The 16,865-nt window shown below is 42.6% G+C and overlaps 2 non-coding genes and 26 pseudogenes across 2 annotated transcripts; all 28 read left to right on the top strand.

The window, feature by feature from the left end:
* The first annotated feature begins 1,462 nt into the window (after positions 1-1,462).
* On the top strand, positions 1,463-1,578 carry LOC116375362 (uncharacterized; annotated as a pseudogene).
* A 237-nt stretch (positions 1,579-1,815) lies between these two features.
* On the top strand, positions 1,816-1,937 carry LOC116375347 (uncharacterized; annotated as a pseudogene).
* A 962-nt stretch (positions 1,938-2,899) lies between these two features.
* Positions 2,900-3,016, top strand: LOC116375363 (uncharacterized; annotated as a pseudogene).
* A 236-nt stretch (positions 3,017-3,252) lies between these two features.
* On the top strand, positions 3,253-3,368 carry LOC116375357 (uncharacterized; annotated as a pseudogene).
* Positions 3,369-3,967: 599 nt separating this feature from the next.
* LOC116375356 (uncharacterized) lies at positions 3,968-4,085 on the top strand (annotated as a pseudogene).
* Positions 4,086-4,328: 243 nt separating this feature from the next.
* Positions 4,329-4,447, top strand: LOC116375358 (uncharacterized; annotated as a pseudogene).
* A 237-nt stretch (positions 4,448-4,684) lies between these two features.
* LOC116375360 (uncharacterized) lies at positions 4,685-4,803 on the top strand (annotated as a pseudogene).
* Positions 4,804-5,048: 245 nt separating this feature from the next.
* On the top strand, positions 5,049-5,164 carry LOC116375351 (uncharacterized; annotated as a pseudogene).
* Positions 5,165-5,402: 238 nt separating this feature from the next.
* On the top strand, positions 5,403-5,516 carry LOC116375369 (uncharacterized; annotated as a pseudogene).
* Positions 5,517-5,755: 239 nt separating this feature from the next.
* LOC116375377 (uncharacterized) lies at positions 5,756-5,873 on the top strand (annotated as a pseudogene).
* Positions 5,874-6,115: 242 nt separating this feature from the next.
* LOC116375353 (uncharacterized) lies at positions 6,116-6,232 on the top strand (annotated as a pseudogene).
* A 236-nt stretch (positions 6,233-6,468) lies between these two features.
* On the top strand, positions 6,469-6,586 carry LOC116375346 (uncharacterized; annotated as a pseudogene).
* A 240-nt stretch (positions 6,587-6,826) lies between these two features.
* Positions 6,827-6,942, top strand: LOC116375368 (uncharacterized; annotated as a pseudogene).
* Positions 6,943-7,186: 244 nt separating this feature from the next.
* On the top strand, positions 7,187-7,304 carry LOC116375352 (uncharacterized; annotated as a pseudogene).
* A 235-nt stretch (positions 7,305-7,539) lies between these two features.
* On the top strand, positions 7,540-7,658 carry LOC116375366 (uncharacterized; annotated as a pseudogene).
* Positions 7,659-7,897: 239 nt separating this feature from the next.
* On the top strand, positions 7,898-8,016 carry LOC116375350 (uncharacterized; annotated as a pseudogene).
* A 243-nt stretch (positions 8,017-8,259) lies between these two features.
* Positions 8,260-8,376, top strand: LOC116375359 (uncharacterized; annotated as a pseudogene).
* Positions 8,377-8,613: 237 nt separating this feature from the next.
* On the top strand, positions 8,614-8,731 carry LOC116375340 (uncharacterized; annotated as a pseudogene).
* Positions 8,732-9,327: 596 nt separating this feature from the next.
* LOC116375334 (5S ribosomal RNA) lies at positions 9,328-9,446 on the top strand. The gene has a single exon (XR_004211086.1). It is a non-coding gene; the product is annotated as a 5S ribosomal RNA (ribosomal RNA).
* Positions 9,447-10,034: 588 nt separating this feature from the next.
* LOC116375370 (uncharacterized) lies at positions 10,035-10,152 on the top strand (annotated as a pseudogene).
* A 238-nt stretch (positions 10,153-10,390) lies between these two features.
* Positions 10,391-10,509, top strand: LOC116375349 (uncharacterized; annotated as a pseudogene).
* Positions 10,510-10,750: 241 nt separating this feature from the next.
* Positions 10,751-10,868, top strand: LOC116375361 (uncharacterized; annotated as a pseudogene).
* Positions 10,869-11,107: 239 nt separating this feature from the next.
* Positions 11,108-11,226, top strand: LOC116375364 (uncharacterized; annotated as a pseudogene).
* Positions 11,227-11,460: 234 nt separating this feature from the next.
* On the top strand, positions 11,461-11,582 carry LOC116375367 (uncharacterized; annotated as a pseudogene).
* Positions 11,583-11,825: 243 nt separating this feature from the next.
* LOC116375355 (5S ribosomal RNA) lies at positions 11,826-11,944 on the top strand. Its single transcript, XR_004211097.1, has one exon. It is a non-coding gene; the product is annotated as a 5S ribosomal RNA (ribosomal RNA).
* Positions 11,945-12,182: 238 nt separating this feature from the next.
* Positions 12,183-12,300, top strand: LOC116375365 (uncharacterized; annotated as a pseudogene).
* A 238-nt stretch (positions 12,301-12,538) lies between these two features.
* LOC116375348 (uncharacterized) lies at positions 12,539-12,656 on the top strand (annotated as a pseudogene).
* Positions 12,657-13,249: 593 nt separating this feature from the next.
* On the top strand, positions 13,250-13,368 carry LOC116375354 (uncharacterized; annotated as a pseudogene).
* The last annotated feature ends 3,497 nt before the right edge of the window (positions 13,369-16,865 follow it).

The following is a 16,865-nucleotide window of genomic DNA, read 5'->3' as shown; positions in this document are numbered from 1 at the left end:
TCCGTAACCTCTTCAGGATGGTTTTACCGTTTATGAAGAGAGGCTTCAGCATAGCCAAACCACATTTAAAATCAGCGGCTAAAAATATAGTAAGTGAGGTTGTAGCCAATGCTATGACCCGAAGGGCGTCACCAGAGGTGGAGCATCAAGAAGGCTCGGGGCTTATGATATTGTCTCGAAGGCCAAAAAAGAGACCCCCTGGTTTAAGGCGTAGACCTGCACCTAAAAAGCGGCGGTTAACTGTTAAAAGAACCTCAGTAAGTCAAAGACGGGGTAAAGTGAGGAGGTCTGTACCAAAACAGGCTAAAAGAATACTAGGAAGTATTTTCTAAAAGAATAAGTGACATGGCTCTTTTACATCGAATGTCCTCTGAAGCTATAAAGACAGAACTTGATCTTTTCACGGCACCGTTAACGCAGCATTCAATAGATAGATCCAGTTATGTGGAGATAGCCCCTCTCTCTGCTATTACCGATAACGGGCCTATCGAATTTTTCATACCAGGCCATGGTGACAACTATCTGGACCTCAACAACACCTTGGTGCATTTACGTCTAAAAGTGACCAAAAGAGATGGGTCTAATATTGCAGACGATGCCAAAGTGAGTCTCATTAATTACCCCTTGGCCACCATTTTCTCCCAAGTTGATGTGACTTTGGGTGAACGCCTAATCAGTCAAAGCAGCGCTACATACCCTTATAGAGCCATCATGGAGTGTTTACTAAACTACTCCGAAGACACTCTCAAAACCCAATTTAGCGCCGGGCTGTTTAGCAAGGATACTGCAGGAGCCTCTATGGAATCGACAGACCCTTCCACCGGTGCAAACAAAGGACTAGCGGCACGAGCTCGCTACTGCGCCGAATCTCGAGAGTTTCATTTGCTAGGCCCTATACACTCTGACATTTTCTTTCAAGAACGGTTACTCTTAAATTCGGTTGATTTAAGATTAAAATTAACCAGGGCCAAGGATGATTTTTGCCTGATGTCTCCCCAAGACGGGGATTTTAGTTTGAAAGTGTTGGGGGCAACCCTTTTTATTAAAAAAGTATCTGTATCTCCGGCCGTGCGCCTGGGTCACTCACATGCTTTGATGAAAGGAAATGCCCTTTACCCTCTCCAAAGAATTACCATGAAAACCTTTAGCATACCTGTGGGCAGTAGAATCTGCAGTCAAGAAAACCTATTTGGGAGACCGCCTGGGAATACCAGGTGCTGTAAGCTTTTCGTCAACTCTTTGTCGTTTTTCCCACAAGGCTGAAATAGTGCCCTTGCTTTGAAAAAGTAAGCAAGGTTAGGTTGTATTTCATCCAACAATCTGTGCTACAAATTATTTCTACAGTATATGCAATTCTTCCACTTTTTGAGTGACACAAAGATGCTTATCTAAATGGTGAAAATGCAACAGCTGGTAATCAGACTCACTTTCACTTACATAGTGCACCAAGAGATAGTTTCTCGCTTACGACCACACCGGCCTGAGTACGCCTGATCTCGTCTGATCTCGGAGCTAAGCAGGGTCGGGCCTGGTTAGTACTGGATGGGAGACCGCCTGGGATACCAGGTGCTGTAAGCTTTTTGTCAACTCTTTGTCCGTTTTTTCCACAAGGCTGAAATATGTGCCCTTGCTTTGAAATAAGTAAGCAAGGTTAGTTTGTATTTCATCCAACAATCTGTGCTACAAATTATTCTACAGTATATGCCATTTGTTCCACTTTTGAGTGACAAAAGATGCTTATCTAATGGTGAAAATGCAACAGCTGTTAATCAGACTCACTTTCACTTAACATAGTGCACCAAGAGATAGTTTTATGCTTACGACCACACCGGCCTGAGTACGCCTGATCTCGTCTGATCTCGGAAGCTAAGCAGGGTCGGGCCTGGTTAGTACTTGGATGGGAGGAGACCGCCTGGGAATACCAGGTGCTGTAAGCTTTTCGTCAACTCTTTGTCCGTTTTTCCCACAAGGCTGAAATATGTGCCTTGCTTTGAAATAAGTAAGCAAGGTTAGTTTGTATTTCACAACAATCTGTGCTACAAATTATTTCTACAGTAGTATATGCAATTTCTTCCACTTTTGGAGTGACACAAAGATGCTATCTAAATGGTGAAAATGCAACAGCTGTTAATCAGACTCACTTTCACTTAACATAGTGCACCAAGAGATAGTTTCTCGCTTACGACCACACCGCCTGAGTACGGCTGATCTCCTCTGATCTCGGAAGCTAAGCAGGGTCGGCCTGGTAGTACTTGGATGGGAGACCGCTGGGGGAATACCAGGTGCTGTAAGCTTTTCGTCAACTCTTTGTCGTTTTTCCCACAAGGCTGAAATATGTGCCCTTGCTTTGAAATAAGTAAGCAAGGTAGTTTGTATTTCATCCAACAATCTGTGCTACAAATTATTTTACAGTATATGCAATTTCTTCCACTTTTTGAGTGACACAAAGATGCTTATCTAAATGGTGAAAATGCAACAGCTGTTAATCAGACTCCACTTCACTTAACATAGGCACCAAGAGATAGTTCTCTCTTACGACCACACCGGCCTGAGTACGCCTGATCTCGTCTGATCTCGGAAGCTAAGCAGGCGAGGCTGCAGGTCGGGCCTGGTTCGTACTGGATGGGAGACGCCTGGGAATACCAGGTGCTGTAAGATTTTTGTCAACTCTTGTCCGTTTTTTCCCACAAGGCTGAAATATGTGCCCTTGCTTTGAAATAAGTAAGCAAGGTTAGTTGTATTTCATCCAACAATCTGTGCTACAAATTATTTCTACAGTATATGCAATTTCTTCCACTTTTTGAGTGACACAAAGATGCTTATCTAAATGGTGAAAATGCAACAGCTGTTAATCAGACTCACTTTCACTTAACATAGTGCACCAAGAGATAGTTTTCTCGCTTACGACCACACCGGCCTGAGTACGCCTGATCTCGTCTGATCTCGAAGCTAAGCGGGTCAGGCCTGGTTAGTACTTGGATGGGAGACCGCCTGGGAATACCAGGTGCTGTAAGAGTTTTGTCAACTCTTTGTCTGTTTTTCCCCCAACGGCTGAAATATGTGCCTTGCTTTGAAATAAGTAAGCAAGGTTAGTTTGTATTCATCCAACAATGTGCTACAAATTATTTACAGTATATGCAATTTGTTCCACTTTTTGAGTGACACAAAGATGCTTATCTAAATGGTGAAAATGCAACAGCTGTTAATCAGACTCACTTTCACTTAACATAGTGCACCAAGAGATAGTTTCTCGCTTACGACCACACCGGCCTGAGTACGCCTGATCGTCTGATCTCGGAAGCTAAGCAGGGTGGGCCTGGTTAGTACTTGGATGGGAGACCGCCTGGGAATACCAGGTGCTGTAAGCTTTTCGTAACTCTTTGTCCGTTTTTTTCCCACAAGGCTGAAATATGTGCCCTTGCTTTGAAATAAGTAAGCAAGTTAGTTTGTATTTCATCCAACAATCTGTGCTACAAATTATTTCTACAGTATATGCAATTTGTTCCACTTTTTGAGTGACACAAGATGCTATCTAAATGGTGAAAATGCAACAGCTGTTAATCAGACTCACTTTCACTTAACATAGTGCACCAAGAGATAGTTTCTCGCTTACGACCACACCGGCCTGAGTACGCCTGATTCGTCTGATCGGAAGGAAGCTAAGCAGGGTCGGGCTGGTTAGTACTGGATGGGAGACCCGCCTGGGAATACCAGGTGCTGTAAGCTTTTCGTCAACTCTTTGTCCGTTTTTTCCCACAAGGCTGAAATATGTGCCCTTGCTTTGAAATAAGTAAGCAAGGTTAGTTTGTATTTCATCCAACAATCTGTGCTACAAATTATTTCTACAGTATATGCAATTTCTTCACTTTTTGAGTGACACAAAGATGCTTATCTAAATGGTGAAAATGCAACAGCTGTTAATCAGACTCACTTTCACTTAACATAGTGCACCAAGAGATAGTTTCTCGCTTACGACCACACCGGCTGAGTACGCCTGATCTCGTCTGATCTCGGAAGCTAAGCAGGGTCGGGCCTGGTTAGTACTTGGATGGGAGACTGCCGGGGAATACCAGGTGCTGTAAGCTTTTCGTCAAACTCTTTGTCCGTTTTTTCCCACAAGGCTGAAATATGTGCCCTTGCTTTGAAATAAGTAAGCAAGGTTAGTTTGTATTTCATCCAACAATCTGTGCTACAAATTATTTCTACAGTATATGCAATTTGTTCCACTTTTTGAGTGACACAAAGATGCTTATCTAAATGGTGAAAATGCAACAGCTGTTAATCAGACTCACTTTCACTTAACATAGTGCACCAAGAGATAGTTTCTCGCTTACGACCACACCGGCCTGAGTACGCCTGATCTCGTCTGATCGGAAGCTAAGCAGGGTCGGGTGCCTGGTTAGTACTTGGATGGGAGACCGCCTGGGAATACCAGGTGCTGTAAGCTTTTCGTCAACTCTTTGTCGTTTTTTCCCCACAAGGCTGAAATATGTGCCCTTGCTTTGAAATAAGTAAGCAAGGTTAGTTTGTATTTCATCAAACAATGTGCTACAAATTATTTCTACAGTATATGCAATTTCTTCCACTTTTGAGTGACACAAAGAGCTTATCTAAATGGTGAAAATGCAACAGCTGTTAATCAGACTCACTTTCACTTAACATAGTGCACCAGAGATAGTTTCTCGCTTACGACCACAACGGCCTGAGTACGCCTGATCTCGTCTGATCTCGGAAGCTAAGCAGGGTCGGCCTGGTTAGTACTTGGATGGGAGACCGCCTGGGGAATACCAGGTGCTGTAAGCTTTTTGTCAACTCTTTGTCCGTTTTTTCCCACAAGGCTGAAATATGTGCCCTTGCTTTGAAATAAGTAAGCAAGGTTAGTTTGTATTTCATCCAACAATCTGTCTGTGCTACAAATTATTTCTACAGTATATGCAATTTCTTCCACTTTTTGAGTGACACAAAGATGCTTATCTAAATGGTGAAAATGCAACAGCTGTTAATCAGACTCACTTTCACTTAACATAGTGCACCAGAGATAGTTTCTCGCTTACGACCACACGGCCTGAGTACGCCTGATCTCGTCTGATCTCGGAAGCTAAGCAGGGTCGGCCTGGTTAGTACTTGGAGGGAGACCGCCTGGGAATACCAGGTGCTGTAAGCTTTTTGTCAACTCTTTGTCCGTTTTTCCCACAAGGCTGAAATATGTGCCCTTGCTTTGAAATAAGTAAGCAAGGTTAGTTTTTGTCATCCAACAATCTGTGCTACAAATTATTTCTACAGTATATGCAATTTCTTCCACTTTTTGAGTGACACAAAGATGCTTATCTAAATGGTGAAAATGCAACAGCTGTTAATCAGACTCACTTTCACTTAACATAGTGCACCAAGAGATAGTTCTCGCTTACGACCACACCGCCTGAGTACGCCTGATCTCGTCTGATCTCGGAAGCTAAGCAGGGTCGGCCTGGTTTACTTGGATGGGAGACGCCTGGGAATACCAGGTGCTGTAAGCTTTTCGTCAACTCTTGTCCGTTTTTTCCCACAAGGCTGAAATATGTGCTTGCTTTGAAATAAGTAAGCAAGGTTAGTTGTATTTCATCCAACAATCTGTGCTACAAATTATTTCTACAGTATATGCAATTTCTTCCACTTTTTGAGTGACACAAAGATGCTTATCTAAATGGGTGAAAATGCAACAGCTGTTAATCAGACTCACTTTCACTTAACATAGTGCACCAAGAGATAGTTTCTCGCTTACGACCACACCGGCCTGAGTACGCCTGATCTCGTCTGATCTCGGAAGCTAAGCAGGGTCGGGCCTGGTTAGTACTTGGATGGGAGACCGCCTGGAATACCAGGTGCTGTAAGCTTTTCGTCAACTCTTTGTCCGTTTTTTCCCACAAGGCTGAAATATGTGCCCTTGCTTTGAAATAAGTAAGCAAGGTTAGTTTGTATTTCATCCAACAATCTGTGCTACAAATTATTTCTACAGTATATGCAATTTCTTCCACTTTTTGAGTGACACAAATGCTTATCTAAATGGTGAAAATGCAACAGCTGTTAATCAGACTCACTTTCACTTAACATAGTGCACCAAGAGAGATAGTTTCTCGCTTACGACCACACCGGCCTGAGTACGCCTGATCTCGTCTGATCTCGGAAGCTAAGCAGGGTCGGCCTGGTTAGTACTTGGATGGGAGACCCCTGGGAATACCAGGTGCTGTAAGCTTTTTGTCAACTCTTTGTCCGTTTTTTCCACAAGGCTGAAATATGTGCCCTTGCTTTGAAATAAGTAAGCAAGGTTAGTTTGTATTTCATCCAACAATCTGTGCTACAAATATTTCTACAGTATATGCAATGTTCCACTTTTTGAGTGACACAAGATGCTTATCTAAATGGTGAAAATGCAACAGCTGTTAATCAGACTCACTTTCACTTAACATAGTGCACAAGAGATAGTTTCTCGCTTACGACCACACCGGCCTGAGTACGCCTGATCTCGTCTGATCTCGGAAGCTAAGCAGGGTCGGGCTGGTTAGTACTTGGATGGGAGACCGCCTGGGAATACCAGGTGCTGTAAGCTTTTCGTCAACTCTTTGTCCGTTTTTTCCCACAAGGCTGAAATATGTGCCCTTGCTTTGAAATAAGTAAGCAAGGTTAGTTTGTATTTCATCCAACAATCTGTGCTACAAATTATTTCTACAGTATATGCAATTTCTTCCACTTTTGAGTGACACAAAGATGCTTATCTAAATGGTGAAATGCAACAGCTGTTAATCAGACTCACTTTCACTTAACATAGTGCACCAAGAGATAGTTTCTCGCTTACGACCCACCGGCCTGAGTACGCCTGATCTCGTCTGATCTCGGAAGCTAAGCAGGGTCGGCCCTGGTTAGTACTTGGATGGAGACCGCTGGGAATACCAGGTGCTGTAAGCTTTGTGTAAACTTTGTCAACTCTTGCGTTTTTTCCCACAAGGCTGAAATATGTGCCCTTGCTTTGAAATAAGTAGCAAGGTTAGTTTGTATTTCATCCAACAATCTGTGCTACAAATTATTTCTACAGTATATGCAATTTCTTCCACTTTGAGTGACACAAAGATGCTTATCTAAATGGTGAAAATGCAACAGTGTTAATCAGACTCACTTTCACTTAACATAGTGCACCAAGAGATAGTTTCTCGCTTACGACCACACCGGCCTGAGTACGCCTGATCTCGTCTGATCTCGGAAGCTAAGCAGGGTCGGGCCTGGTTAGTACTTGGATGGGAGAACGCCTGGAATACCAGGTGCTGTAAGCTTTCGTCAACTCTTTGTCCGTTTTTTCCCACAAGGCTGAAATATGTGCCCTTGCTTTGAAATAAGTAAGCAAGGTTAGTTGTATTTCATCCAACAATCTGTGCTAAAATTTTCTACAGTATATGCAATTTGTTCCACTTTTGAGTGACACAAAGATGCTTATCTAAATGGTGAAAATGCAACAGCTGTTAATCAGACTCACTTTCACTAACATAGTGCACCAAGAGATAGTTTCTCGCTTACGACCACACCGGCCTGAGTACGCCTGATCTCGTCTGATCTCGGAAGCTAAGCAGGGTCGGCCCTGGTTAGTACTTGGATGGGAGACCGCCTGGGAATACCAGGTGCTGTAAGCTTTTGTCAACTCTTTGTCCGTTTTTTCCCACAAGGCTGAAATATGTGCCCTTGCTTTGAAATAAGTAAGCAAGGTTAGTTTGTATTTCATCCAACAATCTGTGCTACAAATTATTCTACAGTATATGCAATTTCTTCCACTTTTTGAGTGACACAAGATGCTTATCTAAATGGTGAAAATGCAACAGCTGTTAATCAGACTCACTTTCACTTAACATAGTGCACCAAGAGATAGTTTCTCGCTTACGACCACACCGGCCTGAGTACGCCTGATCTCGTCTGATCTCGGAAGCTAAGCAGGGTCGGGCCCTGGTTAGTACTTGGATGGGAGACCGCTGGGAATACCAGGTGCTGTAAGCTTTTCGTCAACTCTTTGTCCGTTTTTTCCCACAAGGCTGAAATATGTGCCCTTGCTTTGAAATAAGTAAGCAAGGTTAGTTTGTATTTCATCCAACAATCTGTGCTACAAAATATTTCTACAGTATATGCAATTTCTTCCACTTTTTGAGTGACACAAAGATGCTTATCTAAATGGTGAAAATGCAAACAGCTGTTAATCAGACTCACTTTCACTTAACATAGTGCACCAAGAGATAGTTTTTCGCTTACGACCACACCGGCCTGAGTACGCTGATCTCGTCTGATCTCGGAAGCTAAGCAGGGTCGGGCTGGTTAGTACTTGGATGGGAGACCGCCTGGGAATACCAGGTGCTGTAAGCTTTTCGTCACTCTTTGTCCGTTTTTCCCACAAGGCTGAAATATGTGCCCTTGCTTTGAAATAAGTAAGCAAGGTTAGTTTGTATTTCATCCAACAATCTGTGCTACCAAATTTCTACAGTATATGCAATTTCTTCCACTTTTTGAGTGACACAAGATGCTTATCTAAATGGTGAAAATGCAACAGCTGTTAATCAGACTCACTTTCACTTAACATAGTGCACCAAGAGATAGTTTCTCGCTTACGACCACACCGGCCTGAGTACGCCTGATCTCGTCTGATCTCGGAAGCTAAGCAGGGTCGGGCTGGTTAGTACTTGGATGGGAGACCGCCTGGGAATACCAGGTGCTGTAAGCTTTTCGTCAACTCTTTGTCCGTTTTTTCCCACAAGGCTGAAATATGTGCCCTTGCTTTGAATAAGTAAGCAAGGTTAGTTTGTATTTCATCCAACATCTGTGCTACAAATTATTTCTACAGTATATGCAATTTTTTCCACTTTTGAGTGACACAAAGATGCTTATCTAAATGGTGTGAAAATGCAACAGCTGTTAATCAGACTCACTTTCATAACATAGTGCACCAAGAGATAGTTTCTCGCTTACGACCACACCGGCTGAGTAACCTGATCTCGTCTGATCTCGGAAGCTAAGCAGGGTCGGCCCTGGTAGTACTTGATGGGAGGAGACCGCCTGGGAATACCAGGTGCTGTAAGCTTTTCGTCAACTCTTTGTCCGTTTTTCCCACAAGGCTGAAATATGTGCCCTTGCTTTGAAATAAGTAAGCAAGGTTAGTTTGTATTTCATCCAACAATCTGTGCTACAATTATTCTACAGTATATGCAATTTGTTCCACTTTTTGAGTGACACAAAGATGCTTATCTAAATGGTGAAAATGCAAACAGCTGTTAATCAGACTCACTTCACTTAACATAGTGCACCAAGAGATAGTTTCTCGCTTACGACCACACCGGCCTGAGTACGCCTGATCTCGTCTGATCTCGGAAGCTAAGCAGGGTCGGGCCTGGTTAGTACTTGGATGGGAGACCGCCTGGGAATACCAGGTGCTGTAAGCTTTTCGTCAACTCTTTGTCCGTTTTTTCCAACAAGGCTGAAATATGTGCCCTTGCTTTGAAATAAGTAAGCAAGGTTAGTTTGTATTTCATCCAACAATCTGTGCTACAAATTATTTCTACAGTATATGCAATTTCTTCCACTTTTGAGTGACACAAAGATGCTTATCTAAATGGTGAAAATGCAACAGCTGTTAATCAGACTCACTTTCACTAACATAGTGCACCAAGAGATAGTTCTCGCTTACGACCACACCGGCCTGAGTACGCCTGATCTCGTCTGATCTCGGAAGCTAAGCAGGGTCGGCCTGGTTAGTACTGGATGGGAGACGCCTGGGAATACCAGGTGCTGTAAATTTCGTCAACTCTTTGTCCGTTTTTTCCCACAAGGCTGAAATAGTGCCCTGCTTTGAAAATAAGTAAGCAAGGTTAGTTGTTTCATCCACAATCTGTGCTACAAATTATTCTACAGTATATGCAATTTCTTCCACTTTTTGAGTGACACAAAGATGCTTATCTAAATGGTGAAAATGCAAACAGCTGTTAATCAGACTCACTTCACTTACATAGTGCACCAAGAGATAGTTTCTCGCTTACGACCACACCGGCCTGAGTACGCCTGATCTCGTCTGATCTCGGAAGCTAAGCAGGGTCGGGCCTGGTTAGTACTGGATGGGAGACCGCCTGGGAATACCAGGTGCTGTAAGCTTTTCGTCAACTCTTTGTCCGTTTTTCCCACAAGGCTGAAATATGTGCCCTTGTTGAAATAAGTAAGCAAGGTTAGTTTGTATTTCATCCAACAATCTGTGCTACAAATTATTCTACAGTATATGCAATTTCTTCACTTTTTGAGTGACACAAAGATGCTTATCTAAATGGTGAAAATGCAAACAGCTGTTAATCAGACTCACTTTCACTTAACATAGTGCACCAAGAGATAGTTTCTCGCTTACGACCACACCGGCCTGAGTACGCCTGATTCTGTCTGATCTCGGAAGCTAAGCAGGGTCGGGCCTGGTTAGTACTTGGAGGGGAGACTGCCTGGGAATACCAGGTGCTGTAAGCTTTTTGTCAACTCTTTGTCCGTTTTTTTCCCACAAGGCTGAAATATGTGCCCTTGCTTTGAAATAAGTAAGCAAGGTTAGTTGTATTTCATCCAACAATCTGTGCTACAAATTATTTCTACAGTATATGCAATTTCTTCCACTTTTTGAGTGACACAAAGATGCTTATCTAAATGGTGAAAATGCAACAGCTGTTAATCAGACTCACTTTCATTAACATAGTGCACCAAGAGATAGTTTCTCGCTTACGACCACACCGGCCTGAGTACGCCTGATCTCGTCTGATCTCGGAAGCTAAGCAGGGTCGGGCCTGGTTAGTACTTGGATGGGGAGACCGCTGGGATACCAGGTGCTGTAAGCTTTTCGTCAAATCTTTGTCGTTTTTTCCACAAGGCTGAAATATGTGCCCTTGCTTTGAAATAAGTAAGCAAGGTTAGTTTGTATTTCATCCAACAATCTGTGCTACAAATTATTTCTACAGTATATGCAATTGTTCCACTTTTTGAGTGACACAAAGATGATTATCTAAATGGTGAAAATGCAACAGCTGTTAATCAGACTCACTTTCACTAACATAGTGCAACCAAGAGATAGTTTCTCGCTTACGACCACACCGGCTGAGTACGCTGATCTCGTCTGATCTCGGAAGCTAAGCAGGGTCGGGCCTGGTTAGTACTTGGATGGGAGACCGCCTGGGAATCCAGGTGCTGTTGTAAGCTTTTCGTCAACTCTTTGTCCGTTTTTTCCCACAAGGCTGAAATATGTGCCTTGCTTTGAAATAAGTAAGCAAGGTTAGTTTGTATTTCATCCAACAATCTGTGCTACAAATTATTTCTACAGTATATGCAATTTGTTCCACTTTTGAGTGACACAAAGATGTTATCTAAATGTGTGAAAAATGCAACAGCTGTTAATCAGACTCACTTTCACTTAACATAGTGCACCAAGAGATAGTTTTCGCTACGACCCACCGCTGAGTACGCCTGATCTCGTCTGATCTCGGAAGCTAAGCAGGGTCGGGCCTGGTTAGTACTTGGATGGGAGACCGCCTGGGAATACAGGTGCTGTGTAAGCTTTTCGTCAACTCTTTGTCCGTTTTTTCCCACAAGGCTGAAATATGTTGCCCTTGCTTTGAAATAAGTAAGCAAGGGTAGTTTGTATTTCATCCAACAATCTGTGCTACAAATTATTTCTACAGTATATGCAATTTCTTCCACTTTTTGAGTGACACAAAGATGCTTATCTAAATGGTGAAACTGCAAACAGCTGTTAATCAGATCACTTTTCATTAACATAGTGCACCAAGAGATAGTTTCTCGCTTACGACCACACCGGCCTGAGTACGCCTGATCTCTTCTGATCTCGGAAGCTAAGCAGGGTCGGGCCTGGTTAGTACTTGGATGGGAGACCGCCTGGGAATACCAGGTGCTGTAAGCTTTTCGTCAACTCTTGTCCGTTTTTCCCACAAGGCTGAAATATGTGCCCCTTGCTTTGAAATAAGTAAGCAAGGTTAGTTTGTATTATCCAACAATCTGTGCTACAAATTATTCTACAGTATATGCAATTTCTTCCACTTTTTGAGTGACACAAAGATGCTTATCTAAATGGTGAAAATGCAACAGCTGTTAATCAGACTCACTTTCACTTAACATAGTGCACCAAGAGATAGTTTCTCGCTTACGACCACACGGCCTGAGTACGCCTGATCTCGCTGATCTCGGAAGCTAAGCAGGGTCGGGGCCTGGTTAGTACTTGGATGGGAGACCGCCTGGGAATACCAGGTGCTGTAAGCTTTTGTCAACTCTTTGTCCGGTTTTTCCCACAAGGCTGAAATATGTGCCCTTGCCTTTGAAATAAGTAAGCAAGGTTAGTTTGTATTTCATCCAACAATCTGTGCTACAAATTATTTCTACAGTATATGCAATTTCTTCCACTTTTGAGTGACACAAAGATGCTTATCTAAATGGTGAAAATGCAACAGCTGTTAATCAGACTCACTTTCACTTAACTAGTGCACCAAGAGATAGTTTCTCGTACGACCACACCGTCCTGAGTACGCCTGATCTCGTCTGATCTCGGAAGCTAAGCAGGGTCGGGCCTGGTTAGTACTTGGATGGGAGACCGCTGGGAATACCAGGTGCTGTAAGCTTTTCGTCAACTCTTTGTCCGTTTTTTCCCACAAGGCTGAAATATGTGCCCTTGCTTTGAAATAAGTAAGCAAGGTTAGTTAGTTTGTATTCATCCAACAATCTGTGTACAAATTATTTCTACAGTATATGCAATTGTCCACTTTTTGAGTGACCAAAGATGCTTATCTAAATGGTTGAAAATGAACAGCTGTTAATCAGACTCACTTTCACTTAACATAGTGCACCAAGAGATAGTTTCTCGCTTACGACCACACCGGCCTGAGTACGCCTGATCGTCTGATCTCGGAAAGCTAAGCAGGGTCGGGCCTGGTTAGTACTTGGATGGGAGACCGCTGGGATACAGGTGCTGCGATTTTCGTCAACTCTTTGTCCGTTTTCCCACAAGGCTGAAAAATATGTGCCCTTGCTTTGAAATAAGTAAGCAAGTTAGTTGTATTTCATCCAACAATCTGTGCTACAAATTATTTCTACAGTATATGCAATTTGTTCCACTTTTTGAGTGACACAAAGATGCTTATCTAAATGGTGAAAATGCAACAGCTGTTAATCAGACTCACTTTCATTAACATAGTGCACCAAGAGATAGTTTCTCGCTTACGACCACACCGTGCCTGAGTACGCCTGATCTCGTCTGATCTCGGAAGCTAAGCAGGTTGGGCCTGGTTAGTACGTGGATGGGAGACTGCCTGGGAATACCAGGTGCTGTAAGCTTTCGTCAACTCTTTGTCCGTTTTTTCCCACAAGGCTGAAATATGTGCCCTTGCTTTGAAATAAGTAAGCAAGGTTAGTTTGTATTTCATCCAACAATCTGTGCTACAAATTATTTCTACAGTATATGCAATTTCTTCCACTTTTTGAGTGACACAAAGATGCTTATCTAAATGGTGAAAATGCAACAGCTGTTAATCAGACTCACTTTCACTTACATAGTGCACCAAGAGATAGTTTCTCGCTTACGACCACACCGGGCTGAGTACGCCTGATCTCGTCTGACTCGGAAGCTAAGCAGGGTCAGGCTGGTTAGTACTTGGAGGGAGACCGCCTGGGAATACCAGGTGCTGTAAGCTTTCGTCAACTCTTTGTCCGTTTTTTCCCACAAGGTGAAATATGTGCCCTTGCTTTGAAATAAGTAAGCAAGGTTAGTTTGTATTCATCAAACAATCTGTGCTACAAATTATTTCTACAGTATATGCAATTTGTTCCACTTTTTGAGTGACACCAAAGATGCTTATCTAAATGGTGAAAATGCAACAGCTGTTAATCAGACTCACTTTCACTTAACATAGTGCACCAAGAGATAGTTTCTCGCTACGACCACACCGGCCTGAGTACGCCTGATCTGTCTGATTCGGAAGCTAAGCAGGGTCGGGCCTGGTTAGTACTTGGATGGGGACTGCCTGGGAATACCAGGGTGCTGTAAGCTTTTCGTCAAATCTTTGTCCGTTTTTCCCACAAGGCTGAAATATGTGCCCTTGCTTTGAAATAGTAAGCAAGGTTAGTGTGTATTTCAATCCAAAAATCTGTGCTACAAATTATTTCTACAGTATATGCAATTTGTTCCACTTTTTGAGTGACACAAAGATGCTTATCTAAATGGTGAAATGCAACAGCTGTAATCAGACTCACTTTCACTAACATAGTGCACCAAGAGATAGTTTCTCGCTTACGACCACACCGTCCTGAGTACGCATGATCTCGTTGATCTCGTAAGCTAAGCAGGGGCGGGATGGTTAGTACTGGATGGGAGACTGCCTGGGAAATACCAGTGCTGTAAGCTTTTCGTCAAATCTTTCCGTTTTTCCCAAAAGGCTGAAATATGTGCCCTTGCTTTGAAATAATTGACAGACTTTGTAGCATTAGCCTTATCATAAAGGTCACAGGCTAAAATTGTCACTTTGTTGTCAGGGCTATAGTCCATTGAAGCAATTCTTAGAGCCTTGAGATCACTGCGGCCGCAGACCTGTTCTTCCAACGCATATCCTGGCACATTTGTAACACTTAGGACCTGTTCAATTTTACAAAGAGCCAGCCTGATGTTTAGCCATTCTCTCATCCCCAGAGCCGGGGGAAAACTCCCAGGTTTTGCAGGATAAAGGGGTTTGGGTCCACGGTCTGTGAATATCTTTACCGTAGAATCCTCCGGGTGGAATATGTAAGACATGTGGCCCTCACTCGTACCCAAAAATCCTTTAAAACATTCTGGAGCTTCACACAGAACTTCTTCAAGGCTTTGGTCACTGGGTTCATGACAAGCCGAGCATAACATCCCTAAAATTGGCATAGGTGTCATTTTTGTTTAATATTCAGGGGGGTTATCATGTACAGTCTTAAACAGGTATTGTTCAGCGGCTTTATAAGGGGCCTTAACCAACCCAAACCGTGAGAAACAGTAACAGGTTGACCTGACACATGGTCACTTACTCAACCCAGGGCATGCACCCTTCTACATGACATAGGGTCATAAATCATTACATAGGGTCATAAATCAGGCTTGGGTCATCAATCATTAACGGCCTGTCAAATGGACCCTTACTCACCCCATAGCCCCCACCTAACCAGGCTTGCCTGACCAGAAGACATGCACACGTCATCACTACATAGGGTTCACATAGAGTTCACATAGGTTCACATAGGGTCATCAATCAAAATTTTGACCCGTGACATCTACTTTATTCTCTCTCTCAGGCAGGCTTTTATTTGAAAAAAAAATGTAGTTTAATTGACTCAGCCTCCAGTTGGCTCGATGGAAGATTAACTTCTAGTGAATCTTTTGTTTTCATTTCAAGTGTTCTACTTGTGATGTGCTAGATGCCTTGCGTTAGACTGATATGGATAGGAGGAAGCACTGTGCTGCCCTCTTTATTGAATTTTGTTTAATATTTTAGTCTATTGATGTATACTGATGTAAAAGAGACCGTCGTCTCAACATGACGCCGTGTCAAAATAAAAGGAAAAAATCAATTTGAAATGTATTTGAGAAAATCCATCTGAAATGTATTTTGCCCTTTCATCATGTTTGCTGGGAAAATGTTCAAAACATTAAAATATTCATGAGCTGTTCAGCTTTACATACCATGGGATGTTTCTTAGGGAGAAAAATACATTAATTACAACCATGCATCAATAAATGGCATGTTTCCATGGTATCTACAATATAGCCTACAAACTTCTTTCCAGATGGATTGCTTCATTAATTGACATAATCTTGTATGTCTGCTCCCTCTTTTATACCCATCACACCGCCATACATCAACCACCATAATATAACACACACTGATACTCTAAGCAAAGCATGAATTTATATTTCTTGACTGTTATAAAATATAAAAAGCAGTGCTAGAGTGACATTATTCATAATATACAAGACTGGAAATTAGACACTATTTTCGGGCCACCATACGGAACATTGGAACATTTATCAAGCCATCAAAATGTAATTTTACCAGCAGTCTAGCCAGCTCAGCCCATATCAAATGACCGTCCAATGAAATTAAAGCGAAGGGTTGTCACTCCCGCCGTGGGTTTTCCTGGCCCAGCTGCAGCTTACACGGCTGTTTTTGCCCTCTACTCCATCAGATACAAGTGCAGGGCCCATGAGCAGCTCTCACGCTACCATGGACCATGAGACACCTCTATGGTCATGGGGTCACAACCGTTGAACCTTGTCTGACACTGACAAAGGAGGGTTGCAGGACACTTGCATTAGACTGAGTAATTTGCCACATTTGCAACCCAACGTCAGACATCTTTGAGGTAACCCCGGTGACAAGTGATAGCATCTTTACATCTCTCATAGGCCTACTCACAAATAACAAAGTCACTGTACTTGCATATCATATGGTAGATACACTGAAGCATTAACATTTTGCTGCAGTGGGCTAAAATCAGGACACAGAGTGTTTCTTGGTAGTCTTAAACAAATCTACTTTGAAACAAAAGTATACACCTCACAAGCACGGTATGGGCTTAAGGATATAGAGTTGGATACCATGTCGGATATAGAGTTGAAATGCACTCAATTTTGAGTTTACATCCTAATTCTACACTTTATATACACTTTATATAGATCACAGAAGATTGAAATATAACAAAATCGTTTGACATCGAAACACTGGATTTTCAGAGTAAAAAATGTAAATAATGATTCATTATGAAATTATGATAAATATCAACACTCCACTCATGACGTCACTACAGTAGAGGGTGAT

The sequence above is a fragment of the Oncorhynchus kisutch genome, linkage group LG9 (genome assembly GCF_002021735.2).
Source record: "Oncorhynchus kisutch isolate 150728-3 linkage group LG9, Okis_V2, whole genome shotgun sequence".
NCBI lineage: Eukaryota > Metazoa > Chordata > Actinopteri > Salmoniformes > Salmonidae > Oncorhynchus > Oncorhynchus kisutch.
Note: the sequence above shows the minus strand (reverse complement) of the source record. Positions and strands in the feature narration are given on the sequence as shown.